At 41.6% G+C, this 18,402-nt stretch overlaps 1 protein-coding gene and 1 long non-coding RNA gene across 2 annotated transcripts in view; one reads left to right on the top strand and one right to left on the bottom strand.

The window, feature by feature from the left end:
* LOC308463145 overlaps positions 1-18,402 on the bottom strand; it is a 795,191-nt gene that overhangs the window by 334,906 nt on the left and 441,883 nt on the right. The gene's annotated exons all lie outside the window — the stretch shown is intronic.
* The window catches only part of MAD1L1 (mitotic arrest deficient 1 like 1), a 479,230-nt gene that overhangs the window by 330,167 nt on the left and 130,661 nt on the right, over positions 1-18,402 (top strand). The window lies entirely within an intron of this gene.

The following is an 18,402-nucleotide window of genomic DNA, read 5'->3' on the forward strand; positions in this document are numbered from 1 at the left end:
AGAAGTTTGGAGGAATTGATGTTCCTCTTCCTTAACCCCAGTTTAGTCCACTTCCCATTGTGGTTTTCTGTCGAAAAAGAAACCAGTTCATCCTTGTGCTACAATGCTCCTATGTTCCAATATTGGTTCATTCTTGAGTTATCGTGGCCACACCACACATATATACACACATAAAAACTAAATTAATGATTTTTTAAAAAATCATCCAACCCCAGCCTGGTGCCTTCCCGATGTTTTGGACTTCAATTCCCATAATCCTTGCTTTCTGGGGCTGATGGGAGTTGAGTCTGACAATATTTGAAGGGCAACAGATTGGGGAAGGGTGGCTAAAAGGAACAAACCCATAAAAATACAGTTAATCCTCTAATAATCTACATTCAGCAAAAAATCTGAACATTTCATGCCAAGAGAATTGCAAAACAACTCTCACCTAGGTTGAGAAATGCTTACCACCAAATGTAGACATAACACCCACTCTGTGGGCTCTGTGTGGAGAGGTATTCATGTGGAGCACCCTCCACTTAGCTCTTATTCATATTGCCATAAAATGCCATTGCCAATCATGCTACTTGGGCCTTCCATAGAATCGCAGAGTCCTACCCCCTGCAATGCAGGAATCTCAGCTAAAGCATCCATGACAGATGGCTATCCAACCTCTGCTTAAACACCTCCAAAGAAGGAGAGTCCAACACCTCTCTTGGGTGTCTAGTCCACTGCCGAACAGTTTTTACTGTTAGAACGTTTTTCCAAACGTTTAGTCGGAATCTCCGTTCTTGTAACTTGAAGCCATTGGTTCAAGTCCTCCCCTCCAGAGCAGGAGAAAACAAGCATGCTCCCTCTTCCACATGACAGCCCTTAACATATTTAAAGATGACTATCGTATCTCGTCTCAGTCTCCTCTTTTCCAGGCTAAACATACCTATCTCCTTCAACCGTTCCTCATAAGGCTTGGCTTCCAAACCCTTGATCATCTTGGATGCCCTTTTCTGCACACGTTCCAGCTTGTCAACATCCTTCTTAAATCCACCAAGACCCCTAGATCCTTTTCACATGTACTGCTAGTAAGCCAGGTGTCCCCCATCCTATATTTGTGCATCTGGTTCTTCCTGCCTAAGTGCAGAACTTCTTGAAATTCATTTTGTTAGCTTGTGCCCAGTTCTCCAATTTTTAAGGTCATTTTGAATTCTGATTCTGTCTTCTGCAGCATTAGCTACCCCTCCCAGTTTGGTGTCATCTGCAAATTTGATGAGCACCCCCTCAATTATTTCATCCAAATCATTTATAATGACGTTGAACAACAGTAGGCCCAGGGCAGAACCCTGCGGCACCCCACTTGTCACTTTTTTCCAGGATGGCGAGGAACCATTAATGAGTACTCTTTGGGTTTGGTCAGTCAACCAGCTACAAATCCACCTAACAGTAACCTCATTCAATCAACATTTTGCCAGCTTCCTTGCAAGAATATGATGGGAGACTTTGTCAAAAACCTTACTAAAATCAAAATACACTATGTCCTCAACATTTCCCTGATCCACCAAGTTTGTAATTCCATAAAGAAAAAAAAAATCAGATTGGTCTGGCAAGAGTCCTGAGAAACCCATGCTGGGTCTTAGTAATCACAGCATCCTTTTCTAAATGCTCACAGACCAACTGTTGAATTATCTGTTCTAGGACCTTCCCTGGTATTGATGTTAAGCTCACCAGTTGGTAGTCACCTGGGTCTTCCTCCCCCCCCCCTTTTGAAAATGGGGACAACATGGTGATGTGTATCTACTAGTAGTGTATAAACATTGACTAATTAAGTGTATATAACATGCTCCCAAAGTATGTTAAACGAATACTGTAGTGGAATATCAAGTAGTAGATCATTGCTTGATCCAATGTAAATCCTGACTTGAATCACTAGTTATTCTCAGAAGAACGGCGCCTAATGATATGCATCAAGGGAGGAAGGTTACAGCAGCAGTTAGGAAAACTCAAAGCACTAGAAATGGGGAGACAAGCTAGTCTGTGCCCACTTTGCCCTTGGGTGTTTGGATGCAAATGGGTAGGGGGAACCTTGCACTCATGTGCTTAGCTGCTGCTCCCTGATCTTATCTTTCCCTGCTAATAAGTTTAATCAACTCTGCATTTCCTTTTGGTATTTTCATTAAAATTGCAGGACCCGTGATTACACAGCTGCCTAATTTAAGTCAGTGGGGATTTTGAAACATGTTCAGATATTTTTAAATACTGCCTTAACTTCCTTGTTTACAGTGTTATGATTAAGTGGAATTCTCTGTAGTTGTTTTCAAGTACAAAATCCCTGCAGTTCCCCTTTAATACTGTTCCCTTCTCTGGAGTGGAACAGTTGCAAGATGCCTTTGAAATGAGAACAGGAAGCGAACGTTTTAGGTGCATCCCATAGGTAAGCAGCTGGGCACATGTGCATTGCACCAAACCCGGAAGTGACCTGAAAATGACACAAAAAGTGGTGGAACGGAGCAGGGCGGGGGCAGAAAAAGGTGTTTCCAGGCGTTTTCAGTGGTGTTTCAGATACACGTGATTTCACTTAGATGTGTGGTGCCTTGGAATGTAACCCCCCGTGCAAATTGGGAGTTGCCCGTGTTGTGTTCACCACCAGTGACTCTTCACCACCATATTGATATGACAGGGCTTCAAACTCTGATGGGTGGCTAAAATCAGACAGGCAACTATGTAATACTTTTGTGATTCTTTCTACTATCACTGTATTTGGTGCTGCCTCTTCCCAGAATCTAGCATTATTAAAAATGACTAATAAGATGTTATGCTGCTTTTGTACTCTTGGTAAATTCTTGATTGTATGATATCCAAGTCAGATCAGGTGAAGGCAGAAGTCAAAATGTTTTGCCTGAAGTCTTGAATATTTCTGTTACATTTGTCACTGTAGTGTAAGTGGTTTTTACTGATTAACTGCCTGCTTCCAGGATCCAGAGCAAACTTGTCTGAAGTGCTGTTTGATCCTTTAAAAATTATACGCGCAGATAGATAGATATATGGATAGGGAAAGAGACTGCAAATTGATTCATATGACTTGTCTCATTTGGCCTCCGGCAAGCCTGGATATTCTGTGCAACCGTATAGTCATGTGCTATGCTGTTTGGAGCTGGAATGTTCTTCTGGAGTGAGAAGTGTTAATCTTCCACGTTCACCCTAACTCTCCACACACCCCTTTCTAGGACAGTTGCCTTTTTTAGGGGGAGGGGGGCTGGCTGTTTTCATCATCTCTTACCCCCTCCCCCTAATCTGTCACTATCTGAAGAATTCATTACATTTCAAATCAGAGGCCTTGCTGCATACATTAGCAGGTTTTAATAGACTTGCCACGATTCAAAAAGGAGGAAGAAAAGAGAGAAGATTTAAAACTCTTGTCTTGCCGAAAGCAGACAGATTGACTCTAAAATGACTCAGTCAATAAAAGATGAGTTTTGAAAAGACTTCCCTCTGCTCAAAGGAAACCCGTATTCCAGGGAATTAGGTTTTTCTAAGCCCACTGTCAGAAATTAATAATACATACAGCATGTAAAATGGATTTAGCCTTCTACAGCCTTATACAAACATATCTTTGACTTGCTAAATGTGACATGACTACCAGGATTTTCCTTTATCCCAGGAGCTTGTCATGTCTCCAGAATGCGGTAACCTCAGTAATATTTTTTAAAAATAAAATATTGAACACATCAAATAAACCTCTAGATAACATTTTCATTTGAACGTGTGTCACTGTTCAGTCCCGTCCACCTAGAAACATCTCATTTGGATCTAGTTTAATTCCCAGTGTGTACTCTCCCCTTGTTAGCTAATTGTGTATTTTAATGGTTTTACAACTAGCTAGGAGAAGATGTGCTTGTAACATTTATGACCGTCTTCTGCCAGATGCCTGGAAGTCTTCATCATGTTTGTTTGTTTGTTTTTGCAATTCTTTAAACAACTTGTCTACTTCAGAGGGCTCTACAAATATGGCCTGTGTTTAACATCAGTGCCTGCATTGCCCAACCTCTTTGTCCAGCCTTAACAGCTGCTTGAGAGAAGGATCATGAACTGTGATGGGTGGAGGAGCTCTACTGGAATCCATCCCCTTCACCACAACCATCATCACCTAAACTTACCCATATTGCTTCCTGAGCCTTTAACAGCTATGGGCTTTAGTTTACTTCCACAGTCATGAGAACTTTCCTCAAGTCATCAGGACCTCCAAATTCTCTGTTGTATATCATTCCTTGATATGTAGCCTTAAACTAAGATAATCTGAATAACAGTAAAGGAATTAACATGATCAGCTCTTGCTTTTTGCCCTAAGAGAAAGAAAAGTGAGCCAACAACCTTGGACATCTTAGAAAAAGTATTCTGATGCTGAATTTTACTCTAAAATTGCATACCAAAAGGAATGTTGGAGTCAAAGCTTATGATTCAATAGAATATATCTTCTAGCTGGTAGACAGCAACATTGGTTCAGCTCCAGCCAAAATCACTTCCACCAGCACAGCTTCCCTTGTAGGATTTGTTTCTTGATCCTTTATTGCAATTATTCTAATAAGTAAAACAAAACAAACTATGTTTTACTTTCAGAACATGGCACAATCCCTTTTCTGAGCACTGCCGCTTTTCTCCTACCCAGAAAACTATACTGTTTTTCTGCATTCCTTGTGGTGGTGGATTGTCCTCCTGTGAAAATCATGTTCCTTAAGCAGCTTCCTTGAAATTGACTGGATTTTTGATACCTGTAGAAAAGGGTTGCTTTTTAAATATTTTTTTTAAAGCTCTTTCCATCATATGCTTTTGCTGTGAAACTGTACTGTAAATTTTGCTTCTTGCAGATTTCCAGAAACATTGGGCAAGGCCTTGTATGGCAGCCGGTTTCACTTACAGGACTTAAGAAAAGGAAACATCACTAAAGATTGGTGCTCAGCTCCTTCAGTGTTGAGGTTAATCACCTTATAGCAGTCCAGATCAACAAAGCAAAGCACGCTCATGTTTAGTAACCCTTTAAAAGCTCAATAACCCTCCATTGTTTTGTTTCCTCTTTGGATCTGTAAAACCTGTATGCGTGTCAAATATCTGGCAGACAATAATACAGTGGTACCTTGGGTTAAGAACTTAATGCGTTCTTAACCTGAAACTGTTCTTAACCTGAAGCACCACTTTAGCTAATGGGGCCTCCTGCTGCCGCCACGCCTTCGGAGCACAGTTTCTGTTCTCATCCTGAAGCAAAGTTCTTAACCCGAGGTACTACTTCTGGGTTAGCAGAGTCTGTAACCTGAAGCATCTGTAACCCGAGGTACCACTGTATAGAAGTTGGGCTGCATACAGATTGGTGGAGTAGAGGTCTGTCTTTGCTTTTTTTGTAATTTTAACCCACCCCTGAACATAAATATTACCAGGGTGACTTACTATGTCAATAAATAAAATCAAGTGATAATAAAATAAAGATAACAGCAACTTATTCCATGGTACCTTTCTGGACTGGCTATCGGAGTCGCTGTGTTGCAGAGGCTCCATTTGTACTTGTATGGTCAAGTCAGTACGATGTTGCTGGGGGACTACTACTTTCTACAGGCCAGAATCTTGGTCAACATTTACATGAAACCACTGGATGAAGTTGTCTGGGTGTGATGTCATCAGTACCCTGATGGTTCAGGATCCAGGGCATCTTCTTATTTGATGCTTTTGGAACTCACCCCCCCCCCGGGGAACCACGTGTGTGCTGCCTTGGGTTCCAAGATGGGAGAAATGTCAGGTATTAATGTATGAAAATAAATAATAAATGCTCTTTTTATTATTTCCTGTTAAGGGATACATCAGAACAAAAATAGCCTTCAAAACAATGGTGCTAAACAAGGGAGTTAACCAGTTTTTTTCCTTGATTTATCTGTCAATTAAAAGCAACCAAAACTTGCAACCCCATTCTCCACATGGTAGCTAATAGACAGTGCCCTTTGAAGTTGCTTGCTTGAATTGTAATTGTCTTCCCGTCTCCCAGCCTCCTCGCACAGATGATCAAGAAAGCTTGTTCGGTTTTCCTTTTTCTGTGGGTGTCTAGACTAGCTTTTGCTTGATGTTCCTTTTGACTTGGGGAGCTTCCCAGTGAATATTATGTCACTTCGCTCCCAAACCACAACCCTAGGACGTAGCCAACCAGTAATCTCTTTGGGGGATAATTGCTGGTGCTTTTTCAGATAATTTTTATGAAAGGTGACAAACTGTTTGCTTTAGTGAGACGTTAATAATATGGATATGCCCCTTGTTTGAAAGCTGGCACAGAACTTATCTAACACGGCTGTTGGAGAGCCAGCAGCGTCTTTGTAAGATGTGAAGAATGAGTCTGTTCATTTGCATATAATTTTAGGGCTTACATGACATCTTTTGTGTAAACCGTGCAATTTATGGCGCAATAGGGAAGGCACATTCATAACAGAGAGAGATATGGGAAAGTGGGCTCCCTCTCTTCGTGGATCAGGGTTGAAACAAAGCCTTCTGTTCAAAAGAAAATGGAGGTAGAAGTTCTGTAGAAAGACATAGGAGATGCTTCCGTGAATCCAGCTCAAATGTAGTGTAAATGGGAAGTATGCAACATCTATAATGAACCACTGTTTTACAGGAGTTGTTTTTAATCTGTTTGGGAGAACCCTGGGATTCTTCAATGAGATAGTTGTTAATTGCATACAAGGTTATTTGAAATACATCTTTTTCATCACTACTTGTCTTTCCCTGCATTGAATAGCATAGGAGTGTGTGTGAGTGTGCCTTCTGAGTTCATGCAGGGTACCAAATGCATTAGGTCTGGCCAATGCCCCATGGGAACTGAGAATACACCATAGAATACCCCCCCCCAAGTATATAACAGGAATTCTCTGGGGTACCTCAGCAGACAAACTGATACTGAAAGCCACTGTGCATAGAGAATAGGGGAAAGCCACATGCCTTGTTATATATGAACATCCTGGCATTTGGTCTTATGCATCACAGTCTGCTAGCATTTATCTCAATGGGCCCAACACTCGTCGGCCTTTTGAATGAAGGTGTTGTTCCACATCTACTGTTTGCATCTTGTAAATGTCTCATAAGCATGCATCACGCATAGTGCAGAGCTAATTTAAGATGAATTCTCACTGTGTATCACATGCTGACTCACTGCAGATAATCCAGATTTGCCATTTCCCCACAGAACTGCATTTCCTAATATGAGTAATGTGAGAAATACCATGAGAGGTTTTCAAGGTTTTGTTTTGTTAACATCTTTGGTATATCAGTGGGTAGCATCCTGAGAGTCTTGACAATTTGGTGATTTTCTTGAGGAATAAGTTTCTGGTTCTCACTGCTTGTGCTTGGATTCAGTAATGAAGACTAAGAAACTTAGGGAGCTCTTGTTGAGCTTCTTGTAGCCTGGAGATCAAAAACCCACGTTCTAAACAGCTCCATACCAGCATCCTATATTTTGTGCTAGTCTTGTCTTCCACCTCACCTGTCTATAATTATGATACACAACTTACCTGTGAAGTCTCCACGCATTTTGGAACTGCAATAAAAAGGAGAAGCAAACTAAGTAAACTTAAAAACAATTTTACTTGATTCCCCCCCTCCAACCCCCCCATAGTGCCTGAGGCTTTAGTTAGAAAGAGGAGGGGAAATAAATGTTGTTCCCCCTGCCTTCCAGTTTCTATTTGGGCTCATACTGTGCATGATACATTATCCACAGGAACCCTGAAGACACAGGTTCGCAGTTCAGTTGTGCTGCTGGACTCAGCCCTGAGCACGAATGCCCAGGTCTCTGTGGTGGTCAGGAGTGCATTTGCGCAGTTAAAACTAGTGCACCAGCTGTGCTCATTCCTTGAGACGTCTGATTTGATCACAGTGATACACACCTTAGTTATATCCTGCTTCGTTTACTCTAATGCACTTTATGTGAGGCTGCCTTTGAAAAGTGCTCAGAAACCTCAACTGGCTTAAAGAACTGCAGCCATGTTGCTGACCATAGCTGGTTATAGGGGCCATATGACTGCTTGCTACAGCAGCTCAACTGGCTACTGGTTTGTTTATAGTCAGAATTCAAAGGACTGGTTACGATCTACAAAGCTCTACATGGCTTAGGTCCAAGCCATCTGAAAGACCCTATTCCCTCCTACGAACCTGCAGAGGTTTTGAGATCTTCAGAGAAGATCCTTCCCTCAGTCCCACCACCTTCATTCCCATCACCCTCGTCGGTGGCAGTGCCAGAGAGGGTTTTCTTGGTGGCTGCTCCAAGACGTTGGAACTCCCTCCCTAGAGAAGCCAGACTAGCTCCCTCCTTGTTGTCCTTCTGCCAGTAGGTGAAGACTTTTTTGTTCCAATAGGCCTTTGGGAATTGTCTGCTTTTAATGAAAGGGCTAGTGCCATGCTGTTTTAATTGTAATTATTTCAAGTGGGGTATAAATAAATATGTAATAATAATAATAATAATAATAATAATAATAATACACAATCAACTTTAAAATCCTCACTTTGGTTCCATCTTTTCTCTGTTTCATGACTTAAAGCAACTCAAAGTTACATAGGACAGTGTGGCAAATTTGATTCAAAGCATTTGTAAGAAAGTTTGAGACTTTTCACTTCATTTGCCTAATAGAACAGATTTTGAAGCCAGTGGCAGGGAGCCTCAGACCCGGGGGGGTGGGGGTGTCAAATGTGGCTCCCAGGTCTCTATCTAGCCCCTCACCCCAGTTTTGCACTCCAATTTTTTGGGGGGCCTTGTCAGTGTGTGTCCTTGAACTCTGTTAATACCTCTTACTTGTTTGAATGGAGGATAGAGAGGTGTGTGTGTGTGTGTGTGTGTGTGTGTAAACTAGCTTACTGCACAAAGGTAGAATTTAATTTGTTGCTCTGCTCCCTTTTATCTGTGACCTCACCAACAACTGGCCTATGGATGGATGCTCAGAATAAGATGCAGTTGTAGGCTAAAAAAGAATCTCCATCTCTAGTCTAAGCAAGCCCTTCTCTTCTTCCCAACATCCTACAACTTAGGTTTAAGCCAGTAGCTAGATACATGAGTGAGTGGGCAGCAGAGCCAGACCAAGGAAGGACATTCATTCATTCATTCATTCATTCCCTCAGAGCATACTCAGTCCCTCTTAGGGGACAGGACTTAGAACTGCTCTTGTTCACCACTCTTGGACCAAAGAGCCCCAGTTCTTCAATGTGTTTGAGAGACCTTCTTAGCCTTGCTGCCCTTGGCCAACACCCACCCTGTCTAACTAAACTAAACATTCCCTAGCCAGATGGATGGGCAAACTGTTAACTATTAGGAGGGCTGTCCCTTACTATATTCCATCTATCTACAGAGAGATCGATAGGCACACAATCTCAGACAGTCCACTTAGTAGAGGTTGTTTGTGCACTGCAGCCTTCCCCAGTTCCCTGAGCATTTGGTAATTTACTTGCCTCTCTCCTTCCCTTAATAAACTCTGAGGCTTCTATGGGCACCCAATCAGTTCCCAATGATAAACTTAACAATTAGATCCTTGCTGCCAAACTTCCCCCAAATTTTCTAATAAAATCACATGAATATTTAATACACAATTATTAAATATTTAAAAATTTAAAACTGAAATAGTTTTTGAAGTGAGCATGTGATGAATAATGCATCGGCTGCAAATGAGTCTCAGCGTGGCATGGCACTGCGGATGCTACGTTCCAGATTTTCAGCCTACCAGTGGGGTTGGCCAAGTCCAAGTGAGGCTGGTTTGGGGGTGGTTGCAGCGGAGTTGGTAGACTTTGCCGATCTTTGTGCATGTGTCTGAGAATAATCTCTCTCTTGCAGAGTCATGCTTGAGGGAACAGGTTACCTGCAGAGGTGCATGAGCTCCAAAGACACAGAGGCATGACTGAAAGCCTTCCAAGCAACTTCCTACTCTTGGAGTGGAAGATGTGATTGCTTTCCCCTGTGTTCCTTTCCGGCACTTTTGTTCTTCGGCAGAACTCCCCACCCCCCACCCCCGTTGCTCTTTTCTTTCTGTTTCTCTCCTCTGTGAACCATCAGATTTGCTCTGCCTCAGCAGTATTGTCCTTAAATGATTGTTTTCATAAAGTGGACTCCAGGAAGCGAAGGAGAACATGACAAATATTCCAATAAACAGGGAGCAGAACCTCCTGATCTGGGCTTGAGCAAAGAGGTCAGGGGGCCGTCATCTAAAAGTGGGCCCAGAGGAGCTGTTCTGTGTAGAAAGCAAGCCAGTTAGATGCAACAAAAGGAACAAAAGAGGGTTTGGGGCAAGCGTGAATGGTTGACAAGAGTCTTTGAGCTTTCTCAGCTCAAGACATGTTTCACCTCAACGTAATGGCAGGAATTCGGAGGAGTTGAATTAGGGCGAGAGAATTTCTGATGGCTTCCCAGATGATTAGCCAAGAGAGCCTACCTCAAAATTATAGAGTGATGCTTTTGCCGGAATGCGGTGCCCTTTGGTCCTGCTGACAGGGTAGAGTGGCCTTGATGCCTCAATGTTCGCAGTGGAAGCAATTCCATTAGTTTGAGCCATGCATGTGAATATAAAATCCCAGTCTGACCTTTGAGTAAAGTTGACTTACATAGCTGATGGTGGGATCAGCCCATTATGTCTGTGGCTAAGAATAGGAACTAGTCAGCTGACAAAGAGAAGGATGTCTGGCTCATTTGTAAACCATGTGGCTTGACTTCAAAGACATGCACATCCTAGTCTAGTTCCTGGTGCTTCCACTGAGACACAGCCAAGTTATTAGAGCTTGGTAATACCTCTGCTCAAGACTTGAGGGACTGAATTACCGCTTTATCTATGTCCAATTTGATCTTTTGAGTTTTGGGCCAGAAACACCTCCCTGGCTGTTTGGGCCTCAGGTTATCTGACGGTGCCTACAGGTTGGAGGAATAATGAAAATAACAAAGTAGAAACTAAACCGCACCAAGAAGAAACATAGAGCAATATATTGAGAACTTTTTGTCAAAGACGGCAGAGGCCAAGACAGGTTAATTCGAAGCAGTTTTCTGTTAGTTTAGTAAATAAACAAATTCATTGCTGCAATGCAAGACTTATTCAAGTTTGCTCAACCATGTAGGAACTATAGAAATGTGCCATGTATACTGTGTGACAGCATCCCCCCTCTTATTCCTCCAGTACTCCACCTTAGATCTAAAAGAGTCCCATAAAATGAACAAGTGAATTTTATCTCTTTTGAGATAAGATCGTCAATATGTGTAGATCAGAAGAGAATCTGCCTCCTCTCCTATTAGCTGTTGCTTAATATAATGCAGTTTGTTTTTATATAGTGTCCTTTGCACAGTATTGCAAAACTCTTTGTGTCATTAACTAAGCCTAGAGATAAGCTTTCAGCTCAAGACTTAAGCAGGGGGAGTGACTCGGTAGCTCAAAGGGCAGCATAAGAAAATAATTCAAATTTTGGAGTACTGGAATAAATAGAATAGGTGGGTGAGAGTTTATAGGTGTGGAGAACAATGGCTGTAAACAAGTCTGTGCAGAGATTTGTGGAGAAACAGGCAGAGGCCATGTCATATGAAGTAGCAATAGCTTTTTAAAAAATCCGTATGTAGAGACAGTATCATCATGCTGGTCTGCCTCCCAGCGTTTGCCCCGGTATGCAGAAATCACATCTGCTCATGAACTTTATAGGTACTGGACCAGAAGAACCTTTTGCCTGATAATAGTAATTGGGAAGGCTCCTATATGTTGTGAAATGGACTTCTCCTCTCCCCCCCCCCCATTTCCAGTCTCCAGGTGTGACTGCTGTTGTTCAGTTAACCAAAATGGCACCATTCACACAAATGAGAGAGGTATCAGCAGACTGAAGGAGCACTGAGGTTTGCAAAGTGCAAAAAAATGTGAAAACGAAACCCCGAGTTGGCCGGGGGGGGGGCACAGAATGGTGACTGATGGGCAGGACGGGGGCAGTGATGAAATGGAGCATTGCGGAGGAAGGCATGGCTGGCTGATTGGAACAGTGAACAGGAGTACGGCACACCACCACACTTGGTTTGCTAAATATTTCCCAACAGCATCGTTTGGAGGGAATAAAAGCAGGTTCTCTAATAATGCATGATGCACTTTTTCTTTTTAGACAAGGCCATGGAGACAAACTCTCTTGGAACAATGCCTCATTTTAACTAGCATGTTAAAGTATGGGGCATTTGCTTTTAAATCAGAAGGATCTCCCTTGAGCTAGATTTGCTATACATTTCCTAGGTTGCCTCTTTGCTCTTGAGGCACAAAACAACATACCGTATTTTTCGCTCTATAAGACGCACCAGACCATAAGACGCACCAGACCATAAGACGCACCTAGTTTTTGGAGGAGGAAAACAAGAAAAAAAATATTCTGAATCTCAGAAGCCAAAACAACAAGAGGGATCGCTGTGCAGTGAAAGCAGCGATCCCTCTTGCTGTTCTGGCTTGTGGGATAGCTGTGCAGCCTGCATTCACTCCATAAGACGCACACACATTTCCCCTTACTTTTTAGGAGGGAAAAAGTGAGTCTTATAGAGCAAAAAATACAGTAGCTAAGAAGTTGCGTTCAAATTAGAATTGCTGTGGAGAGGTTGGTCAATAGTTAGCTTATTGGGTCAAAGTCAGTGTTCCTTGTGTTTTTGTAAAGGCCAGTAATATGCTTATTGACCAGACTCTAATTGGGTGAAGCATCGCTGAAAGGTTCCCCAGCTGAAGTTCTGTTCCAAAAGCAGTGACATTTTCATTAGAAGGTGGAAAAGACCCACCCCATACTTTATTCAAATTACAGTGAATTATTCATTAATGTTCATGTAAGTGTTGCATGAGTAGAGAGAGTGTTTGGATAGGAGAGAAACTAAAGTTTGAAGGGTAGTTATTATAAAAAGAAAGTTTATGGTTGAGAGATCTTGATTTCTCAATAAATCCATAAGGTTAACTTTATCAATGTCATCTTGTTCACCCACATCTCTCTGCCTCTCCCCTATCTCTCCTTGCCTCAGGCTCTTTTCAGAACAGGTTTGCTTACCTAAAGACATTGGCCAGAGTCCAAACAACTTGGAAACTAAGTCGGGGAGCCCAAAGCTGTATGACAAAGCACTTTCGAAACAGAGCAAATTTTCAAAAGCAATTTGTGATCAATGGTATGTCAACCGTTCAACGGTGGAAAAGTCAAACAGCATCTTAAATCCTTAAATCTTAAATTCTACCCAGATGGTACATTTCTAGGACAATCTCCTGCCCTCTAGCTCATGTCTTCTTCCAGAGGCATATGGAAAATGAGAAGCCCACTAAGCTTTTGGTGTTGTGAAAGATCCCGTCTCGAGCTCTCAGCGCTCTCTGTCAAAAAAAGGCAGTAGAGAGTTTATGCCAGGGAGTCTCTTCTCCTCTCCCTGACCCATAGAAATTGTTTTCTCCTGCTAAGGGCAAGGAGGATTGATTTACAAACTGGGGGTTTAAATTGCTGCAATTTGGATGGACTGTGAGTTTTCCAGGCCACTACGTTCAGGAACAAGCCCATATTAATAAACATTGTGTATGACCTCTTGTTGCTGCATTTATAATGCTTGACCTCAAATGGTAGATATTGTCTCCCTGAATCCTGTCATAGAAAACCAGCCTTTTACAGAATGGATGAGGGTCTACTTAACCCTGTTACTCCCTACCATTTCTTCATTCAGAATCCTTCCTCCCAAGATGTCTTCCCACTTGTAGAAGTAAGTATATTTCTCCTTTCCATTCTTCTGCTCAGACTAGCAGCCTTCTGGAGGATGTTCATCTATCTCAAGTATTTTGTTTCATTTGGGCCTGAAAGATGGCTGGTAAAATCAGTTTTAAGGTATTATCAATGCATAGATTTGGCTTTAATACTACATTCAGATTTCATTTGAAAGTGGACCATTTATTTATTTATTGCAAAAAGAAGACAAAGTATAATTGAAATGTAAAACAAAACAAAATCCAGTTTGAACCAGATAGTTTTGCCTTTTGGTTAATTGCTTTTTATTCACCCAGGTGAAGGCCTCATTGAAGTTCTGTTTACAGTGCTTCCTGTGTATAGCAAACAGAATGCAAAGCCGCCACAGCTCCCATAACTGTACTCCAGTTTTCAAACAGTGCTTTTGAAAGCTTCAATTTAAAGGAAAATTCATGAAAATATTTGGAGTAAAAGCAACCAGGGTTCTTGGCTGTTGTGAGTGGGCAACGGCAGCTCTGTTGCCAACATCCCTTCATTTTTCAAATATACCTTGGTGCTGATGCAGACACACACACACACCCACACCCTGCAAAACACTGGCGTGGCTGCCTTTGCTATTTCAGAAAGCAAGATGTAGGAGTCCTGTGTATTGTGCAACCTGCCTGTTTGTTAAGTCTGGCACCAGAGGTCATTCTCTAAATATCCCTGCCACTCTGTAGGTTTTCTTAATAATAATTACTATTATTTATAAGCCGCCACCTGACTAGGTTGCCCAGAGAGCCACGTTTTAAGCATTTTAAATCAACAACAACAAAAAGATTACCCAGGATTTTAACTTAATTTATATCTACTGCTTTTTGTATTTTTACTGTTGCTACAATAACTGCTTTTGTTTCTGATTTTCCTTTACCTCTTTTATATTTGTTTTATGCTTCTCTTTTGTAGGCTACCTTGGAAATCTAGATTAATAAAATTATGTTTAAATAATAATAAAATGATTAGATGTGGTGCCCTTGTTGTGTAAAATCCTATTATGCCACTGTTTGCTTAATTGCTAGATTTTTTTTATTTTGCCCAACTTTCATTTTCAAACTAGTTTTCAACATCAAGTTGCTAATATAATAAAATGATTACCAGAACAGACCAAGCAGTAATAGGATAAAACTTGCAGCTCCAAACTCAATAAAAAAAGTCACGCCATGACAACAATAATGTTTTTAATTGTCTCCAGATGGAGATGGATGGTTAGGACTATGTGAGCCTTCTGGAAGAAGATAATAATCTATAACATTGGCACAATTCCCAGGAAGACCTGCTCCTGGTAGACTCACCTTGCATCCAAGGAGTTGATGGCTTCTTGAGCAGGCCCTGGTGGACAGATCTTAAAGCACTGGGAGGAGCATGTTCATAAAATCGCAGAATTGCAGAATTGGAAGGTCCTCTGAGGGTCATCTAGTCCAACTGGTTACAATGCAGGAATCTCACCTAAAGTATCCATGACAGATGGCCATCCAACCTCTGCTTAAAAACCTTCACGGGAGGAGAGTCCATAACCTCCCGAGGGAGCTTGTTCCACTGTTGAGCAGTTCTTACTGTCAGAAAGTTCTTTCTGTGTTTTTTGTCAGAATCTTGTGACTTGAATCCATTGGTGTAGGTCCTACCCTTCAGAGCAGGAGAAAAGGAGCATTCTCCGCCTTCCATGTGACACCCTTTAGATATAATATATAACCCCTGTTATATATTAAAGCATAATCCAAAATACTCCAAAGCCTCTTTGAGCTCCTTGGAGGAAAGAAGAGGTATATATGTAATAAATTGTTAAGTGTAGTAGAAGAAAGTAGTTAACCTTTTTCCTCTGAATGTTGTTTTCATTGTTGTTTTTAAAGTTTGATGATGATTATCTTAGACATTATGTTATGCTGTTTTATTTATGTCTGTACCCATCCCTGGGTCTACTTGGTGAAGGGCAGGTTATAAATATTGTAAATAAATAAAATTAAATAAAGTGCATCACGCTCCCTTTTGGCTCATATTTGTCAAAAGCCGATTGGCAGTCTTTTGAAGTCCAGAGTAAAAAAGCACCCCATTTGTAAGATTCAGTTCATTTTCTTGTGCTCTTATTTTTGTCCTGGGTGTTTTCCATTTTGCCAAACTAAAATAGTAAATCGTAAGTGGTTTAAATTCACTGAGATTGTTGCATACAGGTGGCAACAAATGAAGAGAACTATCTTGTAAGTGGACTTCTGTGTATTGTCTGCAATGAAGAGTGACTCCGGGGTGAAATCTAACTCTGTTTCCTTGGAAGGAGATTCCATTTCTGGAGCCTTCTCAAGTGCAGTTCTGCAAAAAGCAGCTTTAAATAGTTTTGCTGTGTGCTGCCTATCATGGACAAGGAAGCAAGAACATGCTACTTATTTGTTCCCCCTTGGGTAGACAGAATCTAACATGAATGCTGGAGATTGGGAGCCTCCTCTTTAGGAAGTAGCACTTAACCTCTTCTTCAGCTTTTCTCTGAGTTGTTAGGTCTCCTCTTGAATAAGGGCAATGCTCAGTACTTGATCTTACAAATTTTGGTCAAGGCAACTTCTGCAGTCAGCTGGAAAGAAGGACATTTGCTCCTCTAAGACTGGATTGTGTTTATTCCAAACATTTTTAAAATTTATTTTTTTAAATCCCATTTGGACGTCTGAGATATATTAAAGCCCACACAGTCTCTGACAGTGGTGAAATATTGCTTGCTACTGAAACATGGACAACAGATTTGGGTTTGTTTTTTCTTTCTCATGTGAGAATTTTATTCTCAATTGTTCTGGTTTAGGGATGGCAGATGAATGCAGAATTGGGAGAATATTGAGGTCAGAGCTGCCAATTAACCTCTTGATTTCAGTTGCTGATTACTCAATTAATCAAGGGGCTGGAGTCAGCCAGGAAAAGGCATCAGATGCACAGATGCAATCCCAGGAAGCGACTGGCTTGTTGTGTTTGGCTGAGATTTGTGTGAATTTACACTGGTCTGTGAGTGGGAGAAATGCATAAAGCATGATGTTCACTCTCAGGGGACATCCATAAAACATTTCCCAAAGGAACACAAAAGGAACACAAGATGAAGAAGAGAAGAAAGTTTTGACAATTTACGGCAAAGGATGGGCGAGGCAATTAGTCAGCCTGTAATTGCTTCTGCAGCACAGTTGGGTTTAATGTGTGCTTACTAGGTGACCATAAGACTGCCCTTCTCAAACTTTTTGAACTTGCCACATCTGTGATACCATCTCTTTTATATCCTGCAAGCCCTTCCTCAGATGCTCTTTTTTTGTGGAGACTTACTGTAACTAGACACAAATATACGTAAGTGAAATATATATATATATATTTCTTCCCTTGCTTGTTTCTCCTGATTACTCTGCTCTCCAATCAGATTTTAAATGGGAAGCTCCTTGGGACAGGGTCCTGTCCTCTTGAATACTTAAAGTGCCATGCTTATTGGTGCTGCTGTATAATTAATGATAAAGAGCAGTCCTAGTAGTGATACAATAGTGAAACAGAATTTGGAAGCCCAAATTACCCCTTGGATGCCTACAGATGTTCAGGTTTAACTTGAGTGGCCTTTGCATACATCAATCTGGCTGAAATCACCATGTGGCCAGGAGAGAAAGCAGGAGGAGAGGCAGGAGGTTTCAAAGAATAAGTGTCTCTGTTTGTTTTCTCTGGAAATGTGTATCTCTTTGCTCACCCTGGACTGTTCTGTTGATAAAACAAGCTGACGTAGGCGGCATCTCTGACATGTATTTAACTAAGACCGTCTCTGTAATTAATGGGGGGATAAATTGTGGTTTAATTACTCAGAAAGCACCTTGGGTGAAAGATTCATGGTAATTGTTGTGTATCCTCTTGAAGGATTCACAACACGGGCAGCAAACATGGTAGCAATAAAATACTGGTTGAGTGGCAGCCAGTTCAGTGGAGTTTTCCTTACCAGGATTCTGCCTCTGGAGAGGGAACGTGAGCTGCTGTCCTCTAGGGCTGGATTTCATTTGTCTCTGGAACGCACACAAATTCCCTCTCCCCCATCTCCTGCACTACTTCCACATCTTGCAGCACTCGCTAACTTTGTGATTTCCCAGGCTAATAAAACAATGCAGATCAATACACACTGGATTAAGGTGGCAGCAAGTTGTTAAATCCATGCTGGAAAATATCAGATGGAAGTCATTACCACTTGCCTCCCAATTAACATTTGGACCCATATTGGCTTGTTCTGCATGATACGTTGCCAACCCTGAAATCCTCACTCTGGTTTTATCCGTGGCCAGTTTCATGAGCAACTTAAAGAAACATGAGATAGCATGACCATTCAAGTTCATAGCATTTATAACCAGGCTTGAGGCTGCCAATTACCGGTAGTTTCTGGTTTTGACTTACAAAGACCTAAATGGCCCAGGACCACAGTATCTCAGTGACTTCCTCTCCCTATATGAACCGACCCATACACAGTAAGCATCATCCGAGGCCCTTCTTCATGTGTCTCCTTCATGAGAGGTCCCTCTTGTGCAATGCTCTCCCCAGGAGCGTTTCTTACATATCTTTAGACACCAGGCAAAACCATTCCTCTTCTCCCAGGCCTTCAGCTAATTAAACAATTTATTGTCTTTTAAGCTTGGGGGGGGGATTGTTTTTGTTCGTCACTATGTTATGTACCGGTATTTTTGTTTTTATATTGTAAAC

The sequence above is a fragment of the Podarcis pityusensis genome (genome assembly GCF_964106645.2).
Source record: "Podarcis pityusensis genome assembly, chromosome: 14".
Classification (NCBI taxonomy): Eukaryota; Metazoa; Chordata; class Lepidosauria; order Squamata; family Lacertidae; genus Podarcis; species Podarcis pityusensis.